This window comes from Aotus nancymaae, unplaced genomic scaffold, assembly GCF_030222135.1.
Source record: "Aotus nancymaae isolate 86718 unplaced genomic scaffold, 86718_ANA_hifiasm-v0.15.2.pri h1tg000014l, whole genome shotgun sequence".
NCBI classification, from domain to species: Eukaryota; Metazoa; Chordata; class Mammalia; order Primates; family Aotidae; genus Aotus; species Aotus nancymaae.
The window spans coordinates 48,935,454-48,952,699 of NW_026988425.1; positions in this window are offsets into that span (position 1 = coordinate 48,935,454).

Genomic DNA, 17,246 nt, shown 5'->3' on the forward strand with positions numbered 1-17,246 from the left:
GCCAACATCTTGATCTCAGACTTCCAGCTCCCAGAACTGTGAGACGATACATTTCTGTTTGAGTGTTGTGTAAGCCACTCAGTTTGCAGCACTTCATTAAGGTGGCACTGGAAAGAGAACACAACTGGGAAGACTTAGGACAAGCACACCTGTCCATGGACTTTCTGGGTATCTTTCCATGGACATTTCTGGCTTCAGGGCAGTCGGACTTCTTCCTTGACAGCTCAGAACTCCCACCACATGTGTGTTCCAGTGAACAAGCAAAATTTGCATCACGATTTGACTCAGTTTTGGGATTTATTCACTGTCACTTCCACCATACTCTATTATCAAAGCACCCCACCCACTCATCCAGATTCAAAGGGAGGAGGGTTAGTCTCCATCTCTTCATGAGGCCATAGGAAGATCCCACTGTAGACGACCATGTGGAACGAGAGATATTGTGGCCACTTTGGAAAATGCAATCTGTTACTACCCAAAACTTGAAGAAGAGAGCATAAAGCATTCAACAATAGATAGAAAGAGACTAGATGAAGAGCTAGACCTGTGTCTTTCTTGGGGGGAGACGGGTAGAGAGTTAGTTACATTTCCTGAGAAAGGAGCGAGAACTCTACTCTCTCCTGAGTTAAAGCCCTGGCAGTAACAGTGAGGGGAAGAGACCCAGGACATAACTAGGAGGATGCCAGGGAGGGAGACTTGAACCTTGCTGCCCAAATACGGTTCAGGAGATGCCGGTCCTGCAGAGAAGCTCCTGACTGCCACAGTCCCGGTGCGGTAGAATGAGAAAGGCTGACCAAGGTATCTAGGGAGATGTGCCTGAGGGCAGCCACAGAAAACCCCTCTCATCCTAGCACTGGTTGAACACCATACAAGAGTTCTCCTGGGAAGTGTCCCTGGGGTCAGGTTGTGTGGATGTAGCCCTGATGGAACTGAGGACATTGGCAATGAAGGCCAGCTCCTTGATGATTCTGCATTTCTAGTGCCTTTAACTGTGGTTTTTCAGTGACACTATTCTGAGGTTTGCTTTGTTATTTTTAAATTAACATTTGACTGATTAACATTACCCATTTTAAAACCTACTTCTAACTTTGGCTTTCAGGTGAAGCTTGTGATCAAAGTTTGCTAGTCTTGCAAACATTTATATTTGAACAATCACTTTTTAGGGGATCTTTGCTTAATATTTGATCCATTTCCAAAGTTAAGCATATTCAAATATTTCAAATGACATTTATACTTTTAATATACTTATTTCTATTATGGGATTTCTGCTTCATGTCCACTTCAAATTTCTAACCTCCCAAGTTAGAAAGTTATTGGATTTAGAAGGACAACTTAAATATGGTGAACCTAAGTTGTCTTAATTGTTCCAGTGCTGTACAAAACAGTAAGATTTTTACTTAAAAAATAACAAAGTAAAATCAACTAATTACTCAATTACACATTTTAAATTGGACTTATACGAGTGTTCATTTATTTTATTTATTTTGAGATGGAGTCTTGCTCTGTCACCAGGCTGGAGTGCAGCAGCACCATCTCGGCTCACGACAACCTCTGCCTCCTGGGTTCAAGCGATTCTCCTGGGACTACAGGCAGGCACCACCATGCTCAGCTAATTTTTATATTTTTGGTGGAAACGGGGTTTCATCATGTTGGCCAGGGTGGTCTCCATCTCTTGACCGTGTGATCTGTCCACCTCAGCCTCCCAAAGTGCTGGGATTATAGGCGTGAGCCACCATGCCTGGTCCTGAGTGGCCATTTATTCTAAGTCCAGTTCTCCTAAACATTATAACCACATGGAATATAAAATATTTGTATATACCCTAATATAAAATATTAATATTATTCCTTGAAGTCCTCAAACATTTTTACATGTAATTCCAAATCTTTCCAGTTCCACCAAGGAAACTACCATATAACCCCACACAAAACTTACGGCTAATCTTTTCAGCCTTCTTGTTCTTGCATTAGATCAAACAAGGGCCTGGGTGACCTGGCAAGAGCCAGGAGACTTGATTAAAGTCAGGATTACTGTTGATTACAGTCTCTTGAACAAGATATTGATGTATTTTGAGAAGCAAGGAAATGCAAAATCTAAAGAGGAAATTGCATCCCTTTAGATCTGTCCGTCCTTGGGCCCCAGGAATAGTGACATGCTCTCTGGTGGAACTGTGCACAGCCCTCATGGCTTCGCCCATCAGTGAGTCATTCAACTGACACACAGTGAGATGAATGTTACCTTCATCTGTGTTGGGCTACTGAGACCACCATGGACCAAACAGCTCTGCCCAGGACCCTGCTATACTGTCCAGAAACCTTTGCGCGAATCACTAAGAGATGCCTCTCCTCCGAGCTGAAACCACCTAACGCAGGGCTCCTGCTTGGAGAGGTGAGCAGAAGGGAAGAATTGCAGCCTTTGTGTACCTCCAGGACCAGGCACTGTTTTTTTTGTTTTTATAGAGACTGGGTCTGGCTACGTTGCCTAGGCTGGTCTTGAACTCCTGGGCTCAAGCAATCCTCCCACTTCAGTTTCCCAAAGTATTGAGATTACAGGCGTGAGCCACTGGGGTCCAGGCACCTTTTGAGGGGCAAACAGCACAATTGCCCATGGCAGCTCTGCCCCTGCTCTTTGATTCCAGAACTGAGGGTAAGACCCCCAGTCTCTCAGCAACCGCTGCATAAAAGGGCAGGAGAAAAGACAGAGAGACAATCCTGAATTAACTGTTTACTCAAAAGAGACTGACAAAATCCAGAACTGCCAAGTTCCTCTGATTGGGTAAGAATGAGATTCTCCAGAGAGCACAAATCAGGGCTCAAAAGCCAGGTTCTCTATAAAGCCCATCTTGCATACCCACCATGAAGGAAGCCATCAAGATCACATTCCTTAGCCTGTCTGGGTCTCAGTTTCCACATCTGTGAAATGGGACGTTCTCTAGACCAATGCTTCTCAAATGTTATGTGTAGAAATCAACTAGGAATCTCGTTAAAATGCCGCTTTTCTTCAGTGGGGATAATGCGGTGTCTGGGATTCTGCATTTCCAGCAAACTCTCAGTTGTTTCAACCCTCTGGACCACACCTAATAAGTGGAGACAATTCTAAGGTCTGCCACACTATGGCTACAAATTATCTGTTGTGAATAAACCCCTAATTGTCATGCTGAGGACCTGCCCTACAGAGCTAGAAAGCACTTTTTAGTTGAGCTCTATGTCTAAGAGCCATAAACCGGCAATGGTTCTCTATTTTTGAAAAAGAATGGCCTATCTCTCCCCTCTCCAGTTACCTCCCATCTGCTCTAACCTCAATTCCATCCTTTTTTTTTTCTTTTATTCATTTCATATCAGCAGCAAAGAGAAAAACAAAATGGCAGGGCCACCAGAACCAAAGCTGAATGATTGAGAGAATCTTCAGAAATATGTTTAGGGGAGGAGAAAAAAATTTATTTTTGATTAAGTTTAAATGGGTGATTACAGAGGGTGGGCACAGGGACTGCGCATGTTTTAGAGAAAACCGAGTAGATGGTGAAATATCTTAATGAAACGTGACATTAAACACTGAGACCACATATCATGTTGACCAGTTCAGAAAATATGTTTTGAGACAAAACATTTGAAATAGAGATTGCCTCAGAAGATCCATGGCAAAAGGTCTCTGCAATGTTGGTTTTACAGCAATTGTCATTCTTCTTCCCAGGAGGGGTGTGGGGGGAAATATATAGACTGCATACATGCACACATACACGTATACTCACACAGGTACATATGTTTTATACACACATACACTATATGCTACACACACACATACACACACTCTCTCTTGCTTTTGTAACTGACAAGGAACTAAAAAAAAAACCAAGGAATGTCCTTTAACAGAAGCCCCACTTCCTTCCGCACAAATTCATGAAGGCTCTGTTTAGTTACTTCCTCTCCTGCCTACCCCAAGTGACCCCGTGTGCTGTGATATGCCTCAGGCTTCCTTTAGTTAACCTCACTTTGGTTGACGGACGTTTCCCAACAGACTAAGAGGCCCAGACCCGGGGCAGGCTCCAATGAGCAGAAGCCTGCACAGAAGCCCACCAGCTTCCCCTTGCGGTAGAGCATCATGAAAGGGCACATAGTGGGGCTCCACCTTCCTTCCTCCAAAGGTTGCAGTGGGCCATTGAGCCAGGCTTGCTTCTTAGGGCTCCTGGCCAGGGGTATTCCTAACCTTCCATCAGAGCAGCCTCTGTTCAGTGCCAGGACAAGTCAAAGTGTCAGCCACCCACTCTTCCCAGCAGGAACCCTCATGTAGAGGTTACAACCAGATTCCCTGAGTTTTATCACCTGCTCAATAATAAAAATGGGTCTAACTGATGAGGTTTAATGACCCTGGGCCCATGGCGCAGGGGGCAGTGGCCCATGGCGCAGGGGGCAGCAGCCCCTGGTCTTTGGATGTGCTTCTTTAACGATTGTCTAATTCTCCTAAAGAGAAGAGGATGGTTCTCCTCCCAGTTTCTGATTTTCTCTTCAGGGTTTTGATTTGGTCTAACCTTAAGATTTCCTGTGGCATCAGTGAGGGGAAACATCCATCTTGGATTCTGTAACACCCACTTCTAAATCAAAGAAACCTGTTTTAGAGTTTGTTTGTATTTAGAAAGCTAGCCCTTCCTCCCTCCTTCCCTTTCTTTTTTTCCCCCTCCTCTTTCCCTCCCTCCCTCACGCACATCTATCACAGGGCAAAGATGAGTATGAGGCCTTATGAGACACCCAAGACACATTTCCTTTACTGGATTGTAAACTACTTGAAGGTATAGTTAAGGCACAAATATAAATGTTTTCAATCTAAACAGTCTAAGAGAATTCTTAATGAGATTTTAGAAAAAGGAGTGATACTAGCTAGTTGGAGATAATTCAGATTAGAGAGAATCTGACAAGACTGAAAGCCCATGAATGGGGCCCTAAGTGCACAGGAAGTCACCTGGCTTTTCTAGAAGAAAGACCCAAGTAAGGTCAGGAGCCAGAAAATCAGGGGCTTCCTAGGGAATGGCACATAGCTCGCTCTAGCTGGAGTGTGTGTATGTGAAGGAGATAAAGATGAGGAAGTATGGGGTGGCCAGAAGGTCTGGGTGCCAAACTCAGACATTTGATGTCATGGGTCTCTGCCACAGTGACATTACCCATCTGACCTTGGGAAGACTAATTTGGCACTGTTTCGTAGGATGGACTTGGTGGGAACTGAGGGAAGAAATACCAGTTAGAAAGCTAAGTGGGGCATGATGGGGGCAGGAATTGAGAGATGGCATTGGGAATGGACAGGAGGTGAAGGATAGATGAGGTAGATGGGACTTGGGGACTGTTTGGATGGGGGTCTGTGAAGAGGGGCAGGGAGTGAACACTGACTGCAAGGTGGCAAGCCTGGGCTGGGCTGGTCCAGAACCACCAGCCAGGCTGTGCACTTCCCAGCTCTGAGGATGTCATGCACACAGCTACAGTACAAACGGCACCTGCCCCAGCCATTGAGCAGCCAGAGGTGTGAACCTGGCTCACTGCAAGGAAGGCAGCACCAGCAATGGCGATCAGAGCAGACAAGCAGAGGAATAAGCCCTGAAGGAAGCACCTGTGGGCAGGAGCGCTTATTAAGAGAAGAGAAAAAGATAATAAGTTTAATTTATGATGTATTAGAGAACATTTCCACATTAATGGTTATGAGAAGAGAAGAGTCTACGTCAAAAGCTAGAAGAAGGGACTCCTTGACGAGAAGGATGCTCCCGTCTAGCTCAGCCTCCCAGCCCGTCCTCTCTCCTACCTGTGCTCACCATGTCTCTGGTCACAGTATATTGAATTAGAAGCACAGCTGACAAGTGCACAAAGCTCAGAAACCCCAGAGCTACAGTGGATAAGAAAAACAGCTAGGCGAGTCACTCAGAGCCAAGGAAGAGAGGAGGCAGGGCCCATGGTATACACGCAGTACCAGAGAAACAAACCTATGCACATCTCGGGAGAGAGAAGCTCCTTCAGAGACCATCTTGACATCATATCATGGAAAAACGTCAGGTTTTGTTAGAGCCCCAAACCCTCATTTTCTCAGTAATGATGTGTGCAATGGTTGCTGGGGGGACTAGGATGGGTGAGGTGGCGTAGCGAGTGGGAGGATGGTTTCAAATGGAAACTCTGAGCTGTTTTCATCCTGGGAATCAGACATGCCTAGGCATATTTAAAGGACTCGGGCTTGCAGAGAATATCTGGCATACTTTCTTCTCTCTTCCCTTTGCAAGAGGAGCAAGAACACTTGGACATGATTCATGTTATTTGGTTTAAGGAAAATATGTTGGGGCCAGGGGTAGGGAAAGAATATTTTGAGCACAAGAGAGTTGCTGTAAGAAGTCATCCCGCAAGACTAACGTCCTGTGAATCAGACCTGTGTCCCACAGAGGAGGGTCCTGGGGCTAAGATGCCTGTGGATGTGTATGGCAGCATTGAGCAGTCCTGAGCATCACTGCAGTCATGCCCACAGATAGCACAAATTCAGGCGTTTATTAAATGTTCAATATGGGATGGGCTTGCACAGATCCTGGTACATGGAAAGTGTCCATTTAAATATTGTCTTTTATTATCATTGCTTCTTTCCCAATAGATGGACCCTGTTATTATTCTCCTTTCACAGATGGCACGGAGGGGTTAGGCCATCTAGGTATCACCCTCCCACAGTGATACCAGCTGATGTGTGACAGAGCTGGATGCTGATCCCTGTGCTCTCATCCACCATGCAGTGCTCCGTGGAACTGAGAGCGGCCTGAACAGTGAACTTTGTTCATCAGCAGCATCTGTTGCTGGTGACATTATCAAGAGGAACTCACTTGGTAGAGGTAGAAGTTTTCTAACCAGAGGCATCAATGCTTAGAGCAGAAGCAGAGCAAAGATGCCATGAGGTAGGTGAAAGATGGTCAGGTTCTCCTTGGAGGCTTCCAGAACTGGTTAGAGAGAAAACCAGTGGAACTTGGGCATCATACATCAGTGATGATTAGATTGAGCTGAGAGTACAAAAAACTCCAAAATAGCAGTGGCTTAAACAAGTTCAGATAAGCATTCCAAAGTTGATAGGGCAGCATCATGACCCTCAGGGACCCAGGCTTCTTCTACCTTATTGCTCCATCATCCTTAGCATAGCTTCTGTGCATGGCACAAGACAGATGCTTAAGCCTCCCTTGTATGTCAGCATTTCAGCCAGCAAGAAGATGACAAAGAAGACAGAATGGCATGCTTCCTCCTATGACAACGCTTCTCAGAAGTTGCACACAGCACTTCTGCTTACATGGTACGTAATGGAATTTTGTTACACATCAAATCTAGATTTAAGTAAGGCTGTGAAATGTAGTCTTTATTTTAGGTGTCCAGGAGTCCAGCTAAAAATTCCAGGAGCAATAGCAAAGGAGATAAATGAACAATGAGAGAAATAGCCATCCTGCCATTCAGGAAGCCATCCTAACCAGGATTTTCCCCTCCCTCAGTTCCAGGCTCATGACTGTCTGTCCTGTGGTCAGCTCTAAGAAAGTGACTCTGGGCTACTCTGTCAGATGCAAAAGCTCAGCAGCTGGAGACCAATAACTGAATGAGTCCTGAAAGGGTTACCAAGAAGACCTTATGCTGGCCTCAAGGACTCAAGAAATACTTGTATTGCTGAAGTATTTCTTTTATTTTCAACCCTTCTTTTGAAAAAAGTTTAAAATTGATTTTAGAACTACACAAAATGAAATGGCAGTCTACATTTTGCAGTAAATTAAGTAAAAACTAATATATACTTTATCTTATTTTGTTTTATATCTTTTTATTTTTCAGGGAAACTATGAGAAATGGGTTGTGTGATTTTGCAGAACTTATTTGTTAAAGAACTGAATCATAGTTGCTAAACTAAGACATTTTTGCAAAACTACAGGTAAAGAAAAGTGAGAGTATGTGTACACAAATGTTCAAAAACTGGGTATAAAAATATTTCTATCGGGAAGGGAAAATTGTGAGAGGGAAATTAGCAGGGCATGGTGGTGTGCACCTCTCGTCCCAGCTACTCTTGAGGCTGAGGCATCAGAATTACTTAAATCTGGGAGGCAGAGGTTGCAGTGAGCCAAGATCGTCCCATTGCACTCCAGCCTGGGTGACAGGGTGTGACTCTGTCTCCAAAAAAAAAAAAAAAAAAAAAATTGTGAGTTGGGGAATTTGAAGATTTTTAGATATTTGGGTAAATTTTTAAATAAGCATTTGTTTTCCACAATCTCTTTTCCTCCCAAGTGGTAGTCCTTGATATGTAGCTCCAGGCTCCCACTGTCCTGAAATATTTTGCCATTTGCTGTCTTTTTTCCCAAAGCAGTACATGCTGGATTTGCCACTATTTTCCAGATGCCCAAACTTGAAGCCATCTTCAATCGCCAAATCATAATAAACACCTGCCATACTAACTGCATCAACCACCATGCAGGAGCCCTACAGTGGAGAAGCAGGGGAATAAGTGCTTTACTCCACTCTCCTTCCTTCTTTCCTCTTTGCTCAGGCTCTGCATCCACTGAGCACAGAGGAAGCCAGAGAATAAGGGAGGCTCTTGATACAGCCCACGCAGGTAGCCTTCCTGGACATGGAGATTGTACATGATGGGACACACTAAGAGATCACTGACATATCTGTTTCTGTGCAATGTTCCACAGTCAACACAGCCTCTTCTTCCCCCTCCTTATGCACATAATAGTCATTGGAAGTCTAATATTATACTTTTAATTATCTCTGGGCAATATAATATAATGGATCATAATAGCTAACATTCATTGAAGACTTATCATGGGTCACACATTGAGAAAGCACGTTCACAGATTAACTTATCAATCTTCATAACAACTCCGTGATGCAGATAAAGTATTAATTTCCAGAGGCTTGTTTTTAATAAAGTAAGGATAAAGAGAGGCCAGAAGGATAGATAATTTGTCCATAGTTGCTTCTGAGATAAGCTAGATTAAAAAAAAATCAAGACAGCATCTTAGCAGGTAGTAAGTGCTAGAAAAACTTTAGCCATGATTATTAGTGTATATCTACACAGTTACTGATCCTCGTCATAACAATTCTTTGAGGGAAATATTGTCATCATCATTTTGCATATGAAGAAAACAACACTCTGAGAAGGCAGGTCACCTGCTGGCCAGTGCAGGTCCTTGGACAGTGGCCGGCCTCCTGGTGCCACATCACAGCTGCCGATCATTGTCCATGCTGCCTATCTACCTGGTGAAACTGATGATCACCTTTCCAAGCCGGTCATTTTCCCAGTTAGATAGTGACAGGCCAACATCTCAATTACAGTTCATTTAGTCTGCCTGGAGTTTTCCCCAAGTTCCAAATGATTTTTAGAGAAAGGAAAGCTTGGGTTTATCCACCATTAGCATTTCTTTAATTTTGATCCTACTAGGATTTCAAATCTGCAACATCTGCAAGATTTCTTTTTTAATTGATCTTAACTTTACTCTTTGTTTTCTTGTGAAAAAGTAAGGATGCTAGCCTAGCTCCAATCACAGCAGAGCTGAAATAGCCCTTGCCTTGGAGCATTTTCCATGGCCAGCCCTCCACCACCTAGCTTTTACTTCCTGTGGTGAGATGATTCACAATGCTCACAAGGCTCTGCCATTCTGGCCATATGAAATTTTTTCATCTGATCTGGACTCTCTTGATTTAAAATGCATAGAATCCCTGCTGGCAGAGCAGGTTAAACCCAGCCTGGATGTTTTAAGGTTTAAGCCTCAGCTATCTGGGAGAAAACCAATGATGAGTCTGGACTTATACCAGAACAATTTTAGGAGCTCCCTACTGGTACTGAAAGCAGTCTTGCTGGACTGCTTGGAAATGAATCTGTTATGTTCTGAATTATGTTATCTTGGACAAGAGATTTATCTTCTTTGGGTCTCAATTTCATTCATTCATTCACTCACTCACTTGTTTAAGAAAACTTGTTTGACATCTACTCAGGCAATAAAGGTCCAAAGCAGAATTAGACCCAAATGTATCATTGAGCACAGCTCTAGAATAAGGATGTTGAAGTAGATGATGACAGAAGTTGCTTCCAAATCTAACTGTTGACAAGTGGAAGATTCCAAATATAGAATAGGTTGGTAGGGTTCTTTTTCTGTCATCCCAGCTCCCCTGGGATGTGGTCTTGGTCCATCACGGAACTGGGAATAGTAGGGAAATGACAGGGATTCATATGTACATGCTAAGCAAACATCTCTATTGCAGAAGCCCCTGTCCCAGGCAGAGCAAAGGTCAACATGGCTGACCCGAAGCAGTTTGAATAAATAGCCAAGATCTCAGTCATTGTTCCTGGTATGGCTCAGCCCTCTAGATTGAGAGATCATCAGTTTTCGTTAAAGCGTTAACATATTTTTGAAGGGATGCAGTTTGCCGGCAGGACATCTGAAACTGGGTGCAGAGTTAAAGAGTGCCACATGCCACTGCATCTGCTTCAAATTATGTTCTCCAGAAGGCAAAAAATACAGCTCTATGAGTCTAAAAATACTTCCGAGCTGTTAGCCAAAAATGCATTTATTCTTGGATTCATAAAAATGCAGGCCATGTGAAATATGTGGGGGGCAGGCACTCTCATAGAAAAAAAATTGACCAAAGAGAAGAAAAAGTTAATATAAACCTTAAGTATCCTTTATTGAAAGAACAGGGAGAAGGTGGAAATGGTGAGACTTTGGAATGTGACTGGGAAGCAGAACTAGGAAAGCTGTGTCTTCAGGGGGAAGAAGGCTCCTAGGACCAGGCTGCCCTTTGCCCTCATCCCATCCCCAGGAAGGCCCTGAGCAACTGTGGATTGGGCCCTCACTTCTGCCCACTTGGGGGAGTTAGTAAAGCCAGTGGCAAGGACCCATCACAATCCCAAATCTTGGCATCCTGGTCTGTGCAGTGCTTCTCCAAGAGTCTGTGATTAGAAACCAATTTGGTTTTTTTTCTTCAATTCATGTGGACTAAGGTTTTTATAAAATATAATCAGAATGAATTACTTTAAAACAAGAAATAAAAATGACATAAAAGAAACTCCATTTTTAAATTAGTAGATTCAGCAGACATAAAATTACCTTTCAAAATCAGAATGAACATGGGGAAAAAAGAAAAGAATTACCACAAGATGTCTCTAAACATGTAATCTCAATATCTGTATTTGTTTCAGCATGGATCAGGAACAGTCTGTGCCTCCCACATTCAATAGCATTGGTGTGGCAGAATGTGGATCTGAGCGGTTTGCTGTCCAGCTCCACATCTGCCAATGGTGTGCCACTGGCCACATAACTTGACCTTTCTAAGCCTCTGATGTTTCATCTGCAAAAAAATGGGATAATATATTTTTATCAGAATGAGCAAAGATAGAGGTAAAGGTCAGCTATGGTTTTCATCACCATTTATATTAGTTTCCAATTGCTGCAGAAACAAATCACTACACATTTAAAAGCTTTAACACACATGTATTCTCTTATAGTTCTAGAGGTCAGAAGTTTTAAATTGGGTTCACTCAGCTAAAATCAAGGTGTCTGTGAGGCTGTGTTCTTCCTGGAGGCTCTAGGGGAGAATCCATTTCCTTGTCTTTTTCCACCTTCATTTCTTGGCTTGTGGCTCCTTCCTCCATCTCCAAAGCCAGCGGCATAGCATCTTCAAATCTTCGGCTCTGACCTCCTCTTCGTCCCTCTTCCACTTCAAAGGACCTTTGTCATTATAAAGTCCACCAGTATATAATCTAGGATAATTCCCCTATATTAAGTTCAGCAGATTAGCAACCTTCATTTCATCTACAACTTAATTCTCCCTTGCTATGTAATATAACATATTCCTATTGAGCATATTCAAATTCATAGGGATTCAGATGTAAACATCTTTGGGAGGGGTCATTATTCTGTTTACCTGATATCTAATGTCATTTACTCAGCAACATTTATTGAACACTCACTCCAGGCAGATAGAGTTCTAGGCTTAAAGAATATAATCAGATAAAGGCTGAGATGAGCCCTGAGTTATGGAATTTGTATGTTAGTGAAGAAGAGCAACATTACACAAATTATTAAGCACTAAAAAGGAGAAGTATAGAGTATTATAAATGCATTCACTAAAAATCTTGATGTCGGCTGAGGGGGAAAGTGTTTAATAAATATCTGTAGATACAGGGCACTACTCTGCATATACATTAACAAAAGAACATAATTCAATGAAAAGTATTACAACAATTGTTTCGGACCATTTATATCAGAAAAACTCAGGAATTTTATTAAGACCATCAAAATCTTGGAATATGAAGGCCAGAAATTTACATTTATATAAACATATTTATATTTGACATATCGACTCCCTCACTGCCCTTCCCCTCCCCACACCATTCACACAATGATTCCTTTCTACAGTACAATCTGAGATTAGGATTTCAGTGTAGTTTCCCCAGCTTGCCTAATAAGAGAACCACTGAGGCTTGCAGGCCAGGTGCCCCCTACCGGCCTACTGAATTAGATTCTTTAGAAGAGGCACCTGGGACTCTGTATTTAAAGGCATTTACATAATTCTTATGATTAGACAAGTTTGGGAAACACAAGGGTATTAAAAAATAAAAAAATATCCAGTGGCCAAGGAATCAAGAAGTTTAGCTTCTAATCCCAGGTCTTCTACCCCATCACCTCTCAGAACTTAGGGATCCACATTTGTAATACTCAAGCAGTGGTTCTTGGATGGGGCAATTTTGGCTCCCAGGGCCAAAATTGGACCTTGTCAGAAGAAGACATTTTTGATTGTCATGACCATGGGCGAGGAGGGGAGGTGATGCTGGCATCTAGTGGGTAAAGCCCAGGAATACAGCTAAACATCCTACCGTGCACAGGGCAGATCCCCACAACAAAGGTTGATCCCAACCAACATGTCAACACCGCGGAGGCTGAGAAACACCACATACGAGTGATTTTTTAGGAAGTGTTCCCAGGTAGAATCCACAAGGGAGATGGAAAAGGAAGGATAGGAGGCCAAGCAAGGGTGAGGTGTCAGGCTAAGTCCCGTGGGGAGGCTGCGGAGACAGTGCAGTTCCCACCACAGACTTGTCCTGACGACAGGCAGGAGAGCTGGGGTATTTATATCCCTGTGTAGGTCAGTCACTGATCGAGGACTGCTCCCTGTTTCCGTTCTCTAAGTGCAGGCAAAGCAGGCTGTGGCGCCTCCTTGGGGACCACCTCGTCCAAAGCCCCAGGTACAGGCTCTTGTGAGTAAAAGCACCCAGGGAGCCTGTGAGAGGAAAATGGGGAGATTCCTAACCACAGGCAGAGCACTGAAGGCTCAGCTAAGCAGTAGCAGTAGTTTCCACTGCTGCTTTTTCACTACAAATCTTTAGTAGATCTAATACTCTTCCTGGAAATTCAATATACAGCACTGCTAAAAAGACTTGCGCTGGATAAAGAAGAGGAGAGTGAAGGCTGTCTCCTCCTCCTCAGTTCCTCCTCCCTCCTCCCTTGACTTGACAGACTCCTCCACAGACTTATGTTGTACTGAACCGAGCATAGAAAGTCAACACCAAGACAAAAGTATGCCAAATTGCAGGGTCTTTATTGCCGGCGGCCACGGAGGACTCACATCTCTCCAACCTGTGGCCACGAAAGGAGGGTGTCAAGACCTTTCATACCCCTAAAACCACCTCGGGGGTTAGGGTGAGGAGCAGGGACGGGGATGAGGGGCTTCAGACATTCCGAGGGCTAGTGGATTCTGTAAATCACCTCCTGAGCGGAGATGAGGGTGAGGGGCTCTGGACATTCCAAAGGCCAGGGGACTTTTGTCACTCCTATTGTTACTTAAGTGGTTTACAGAAGTCAAGATAAGCGTTAGTTTACATATTGCCTGGGTAGTGGTGGGCATTACAGATCTTAGTTACTTATTACAAGTCGCAGGAGCCAAGATGGCGTGGGTTTGGACTGCTTGCCTGTCACATTAGGGTCACAGAGAGCAGTTTCAACAGAAAGCTGAGGTATGGTTGAGGTATGCAGTTTTGTGGGGCTTTTACCATGCCACACTTAAAGCTTCTTGGAAGACACATATTGTGCCACTGCATTAGTCTACTGGCATCGCCATACCAAGTACCACAATCCTGGTGGTTTTCAAAACAGAAATTTGTTCTTTCACGGTTCTTGGAGGCTGGAAGTCTAAAATCAACAGGGCCATGCTCTCTCTTTGAAGGCTTTAAGGGGAAGAGTCTTTCCTGTCTTTTCCAGCTTCTGGTGTTGGTGGGAATTCTTGGCATTTCTTGACTTGTTGGTGACCATCTGTTCCCTGTGTGCTCACATTGTCTTCCCTCTGTGGGTCTGTGCCCACATTTGCTTTTTGTATAAGGACACCAGCCATACTGGATCAGGGCCCACTTTGATGACCTCATTTTGAGCCGATTACCTCTTTAAAAGCCCTATTTCCAAATACAGGAACATTCTGAGGTATTGGGGATCAGGACTTCAACATATGAATCTGAGGAGGAGATATAATTTAGCCCGCTACAGACACAATTTCCAACATCCTTTGCATCATTAAGTGTTAGTGTCCAGTGGTTTACATTAAGTGCTTAATCATCCTTCAGCAGTATATTCTTAAGAACTTGTGTGTTAGATTAAGTGGCTTGAGCACTATCCTCCAGAAGTTATCACCTTTAATGGACCCCAAGAGCAACCCAAATAGCTACTTCCTTCACATCCAATGCAACAGTCAAGGAAGAGGCCTGAGGGTCACTGATGCAGACTGAGTGGAGCCAAGCCTTCTTCATGTATGCTAATTATGCCACAGGCAAGGAGACAGTGTCTCATATGATCTGTAAACCACCCAGAGTGGTGCCCAGGGTAGAGATGGTGTTCCCAGTAGACAGCTGGGAAAACCAAGGCTCAGAGCGTGACTTGCCCAAGGCTACATGGGCCCCGGTCTTCACTACTCATTAGCCATGCCTTGTGATTTTTCTACAGAACCAGCTTACCTGGTCTCTTCCTGTTAGTCAGGAAAGGCCTTATAAAGAGTGAAATCTGTGACCAAGCAATGAGAAAAGATGATATAATACTTTGACTACATCAACTCTTCCTTTGGAGAAAAAGTAGTTATGTCTTTATAATTTGGTCAAAGAAATTTCGTTTAGATTGAAAGCACAAGAACGTTTTTAGTGGCTTATTGTGTACTGACTACTCTCCTAAGGGGTTTACATACGTTAATCAATTTAATCCTCATAAGAGCCAACAGAATTGATACCATTATTATCTGCATTTTATGGAAGAGAAATCGAAGATACACAGAGGGGCTGGTTTAACAGAAGAGAATTAATTTCTATAGGTACTTCTAGTAATGCCAGCTAATAATAGAAAGAGCAATAAAAATATCTGCCAATTATTGCTTGTTTCACTTACAGTTTTCCCACTCAGTCCAGAAAAAACCCTGACAGGTAGTCTTTCTGTCTGTCTCCATTTCATAGATGAATAAACAAAGGCTCCAAGTTCAAGTAACATGGCCATGATCCCACAGCAAATACGTGGTAGAGCTCAGATGGTTCCAGATTTTTGGTTTCACTTTCAGACCCTTCTGTACAGCTGCTCGGACGAAAGTCACTTGTGCACATAAGTTAGGCCTCTGGGAAAGGAATGTTAGCTTCAAACTCCAAATACCACTGGGGCAAGAAGTAATGCATTCCTTTCACAGAATTAGAAAACCCCAAGGGATGGACATTGTGGCTAGGCATTCACACACTTTCTAGGTAAATGGGTATCATCAGCAGTTTTCTAGACTTAAAAATTACACAATTTAGTGTCATTCTATTCAGGTATCGACAATCTGAAATATCAAATTAGCATCTACATAAATAAAATCACATTATAATTAACTAAAACATAAACACAGCCCATTAATTGGTACACTTCAACATATTTTAGTATACTTAAGAGAAATAATAAATCCCAATGGCCATAGTTTCAATACATAAAGTAATAATAAGTAAAACAATTTCTAACACAGAGTAGACTTTCAATAAATGCTATTTAAGTGTGTTTACATGTATTAACTTATTTTATTCAAAGGCTATTCCAAATGATCAAAGAGCAGATGGGGCCATTTTTTTCTTCATTTAAAGCTCCTCCATTTGTAACTTTAAGGCTAGAATTTGTGTATTTCCTTAAAGTACTTTATTGACTAGTCAGCAAAAAGGCACTGAATAGTACTAGACAGGAGGTAGGTGGCAGTAGGAATAGAGAGATCTTTGTCTTATTCAATGTTTTTGTTGATGACTTGGATAGTCATTTTCAACTTGAAATAGGCTCTTTCTCAAGGTGGGTTAAAGTGCTCTGATTTGTAATAGGCTTTAAGATTGCATGATAGACACTCTGATGCACCACTTAGTCTTCAGGAATACAGGGTTTACTCCCCCACACACGGAGTGCTGCAGGTAGAGCCTTCAGGGTCAGCCTCCGACAGTCAGTTACACTGCTGTAACTGATTACAGCAGCCTTGCCCAAGGTTACACCTCCTTCATCAGACAGTCCACAACCAGTGATCAACTTGGAGTTATAAAAGCCAGCCCCTTGCCCTCAATTCAGAACAACTCTGAAAAGTCCTCCCAGTTTTAGAATTGGCTAAGTCCTTCATTCAGAGTATATCACAGCTAACTTCTTCCTCTACCCAATCTTACTTCCACCCCTTTCACGAATGTTGATCTCAAGGTGCATTCCCTAAGACATTTTCTGCACAACAATTTCCATTCCAGATTATGCTTCCTAGGGAACCCAAATTGTAACAGTTGGTACCAGGAGCAGTTTGAGAAGGCAAACACTGAGAAGGGATTTTGGAACCAAATCACCTAACAAACACCTGGCAAAGAGGACCTTGTTGCTGGTGGTAGGTGAGCAACAGACAGCCCTGGCACTAGGTAGCAATGCAATTATTCAGACAATGGTTGATACAATGGTGGAAAGGAATTCATTAGGTGGCACAGCGTATCAGGTATTTATTTGAGAAGTATGAGGCCAACTAACTATAAGGACAATGGAACTGGCTCTTAGTAAGTTCAACTGGAGATCTGGAAAAAGATAATAAAAAGCTCAGAGTGATTAACCAGCAATTATAAGCTAGGAGTGAAAGCCAGAGAGACTTTCCTTGGTAGCATATATAGAGGTATCATCTCTTACAACGAGAGGGCTGAGGAAGCTGAGAAGTACCCCCAAGAATTATCTGACATAGTATTTGAGTTCAAGGGAAGGTTAAACTTCCAA